This window comes from Drosophila suzukii, chromosome X (genome assembly GCF_043229965.1).
Source record: "Drosophila suzukii chromosome X, CBGP_Dsuzu_IsoJpt1.0, whole genome shotgun sequence".
In the NCBI taxonomy this organism is placed as follows: domain Eukaryota; kingdom Metazoa; phylum Arthropoda; class Insecta; order Diptera; family Drosophilidae; genus Drosophila; species Drosophila suzukii.
Window position 1 is genome coordinate 27726118 of NC_092084.1, and position 2578 is coordinate 27728695.

At 33.0% G+C, this 2578-nt stretch overlaps 1 pseudogene; it reads right to left on the minus strand.

Annotated features, from left to right (window-relative positions):
• Positions 1 to 856: 856 nt before the first annotated feature.
• Positions 857 to 1035, minus strand: LOC118878210 (5.8S ribosomal RNA; annotated as a pseudogene).
• Between the last annotated feature and the right edge of the window lie 1543 nt (positions 1036 to 2578).

Sequence of the window (2578 nt, forward strand, 5' to 3'; positions counted from 1 at the left end):
TTTTTGAATCAATCTCAGCTATGTTACCCATGCCTTTAGCGACATTGCCTTTGCCTTTGTTTAAGATTCTGCCTATGCCTTTGCCATTCACTTCAAGGGCAGCGCTTGACCGTCCTGCTAAGATAAATAAACCAATCGTAAAGTAAACACAAGCTTCCGTTCGAAGCCCAAACTTTTCCGTTCAAAGCCCACAGTATTGCGTTTTAAGTTCAGAACATATTGCGTTCCGATTTTCAATCAAATTGCATCGGTCAGCATAATTTCATTTCACAACGAGATGCGACAGTTTCAGCATAAGCTTTTATTTTAAACAAAAATTAAAGTTCTGGAAGCTTAAGAAAAGGAAAGCTTCTGGCCGAGGTTCATTGGATAATTTTTTAGAATTAAGATTCAGTCCTATTTTATCCGAGACCGCGATCGGTTCACAATTTTTATATAAGTGTCTTGAATAAATTGAGTTTAAGAATAAAGGTTTATCACCCGAGTTTTAAAAATAAAAAAATAAATTTTTTTAAATCATCAACTAACGACGAATTTAATTTATATATATAAATTTTTTAAATTATATTTATATATATTGTATGGCATTTGTTTGGTCTAACGAATCAATAATAATATAGTCAACGGCTTTCTATTTTGTAATCGTTAATAAGAGACAATTCTAGATAATTTTATTATGCTAGACATTTCTCAGTATTTCAAATTCAAATTAATTTACTACTGTGAGATAATGTTTTTCATATATTTGTTAATATTATGAATAAAATAATTAAATTATTATTATCCAATAATATACCATATGCTTATTAAATTTCATTATAAAATTTGTATAAACAACTTAATTAGCATAGTCCTACAACCCTCAACCATATGTAGTCCAAGCAGCACTATAAAATTAATTAAAGTACATAACAGCATGGACTGCGATATGCGTTCAAAATGTCGATGTTCATGTGTCCTGCAGTTCACACAATGACGCACAGTTTGCTCCATTCTTTATCGAACCATGAGCCGAGTGATCCATCGCTTAGAGTTTTATATATTGGTTTGTTAGTTTTGTCATATATGTTTTTATTGAAAGAAATTAAAAATACACCATTTTACTGGCATATATCAATTCCTTCAATAAATTTATTTTTATACCTAAACGAATGCTGCGAAATGTCTTAGTTTCATATAACCAATAACAAGTCAAGTATTTTTTAAATGGCATTTACGGTATTAATACTTTCTAGCGATATGTATTGAAATTTATATAAAACATTAACCTGTATTAATCGGGCACAACATTGCACATTTTAGGTTGTTGCATTATCCAATGTATCCATATCGCAACGCGTGTATATTATGGTCCATATACACACAGTGTTTTATTAATTACATTTAACATACAATATAATAAAATAATTGAATAATTTTAATAATTTCCATTTGCTTGTTCGAATTTGTTATTTGTTATACCCGTTACTCGTAGAGTAAAAGGGTATACTAGATTCGTCGGAAAGTATGTAACAGGCAGAAGGAAGCGTTTCCGACCCCATAAAGTAAAGTATTCTTGATCAGGATCACTAGCTGAGTCGATCTAGCCATGTCCGTCTGTCCGTCTGTCTGTCCGGATGAACGCTGAGATCTCGGAAACTATGAGAGCTAGGCTATTGAGATTTGGCGTTCAGATTCCTGAGCTTCTTACGCAGCGCAAGTTTGTTTCAGTAGACTGCCACGCCCACTCTAACGCCCACAAACCGCCCAAAACTGTAACTCCTACAGTTTTGATGCTAGATAGAAAATTTTAACTGAAATGTATTGTTCTCATCAATACCTATCGATTGACCTAAAAAAAAGTTTGCCACGCCCACTTAAACGCCCACAAACCGCGAAAACCTGTGACGCCCACAATTTGCATGCTAGATAAAAAATTTTAACTGAAATGTATTGGTGTCGTCAATACCTATCGATTGATCCAAAAATAAATTTGCCACGCCCACTCTAACGCCCATAACGCTTAAATCTGTCTACCGCCGGTAGGTGGCGCATTTTAATCTCGCTTTGCTGCTTGCATATCTCCATTTCCCTTTGAGTAACGGGTATCTGATAGTCGAGGTACTCGACTATAGCGTTCTTCCTTGTTTTCTTTTGCTTTCTTGCCTATTTATTTCTCTTATCTAATGCAATAATATACTTATATATTATATAATTATTATTACAATTATTATTTCGATTTGCTTTTTCGACATTTTATTTGATCTATAAAAGACCATATTTTTGGCAATTTATACTTTATTTGTATTGCTATAATATATTATTATAATAAAAACAAATTTTTTTATTAACGGTAGGGATATTAACCAATAATGATAATTTCGCAGGTTCACCTACGGAAACCTTGTTACGACTTTTACTTCCTCTAAATAATCAAGTTCGGTCAACTTTTGCGAAACAACTAAATAGTTCAATTGGTTTTAGCGTGTATGTACAAAGGGCAGGGACGTAATCAATGCGAGTTAATAACTCACACTTACTGGTAATTCCAAGTTCATGTGAGTAGTATGAAAACGCGGATTCCACCGATTGTAAAACT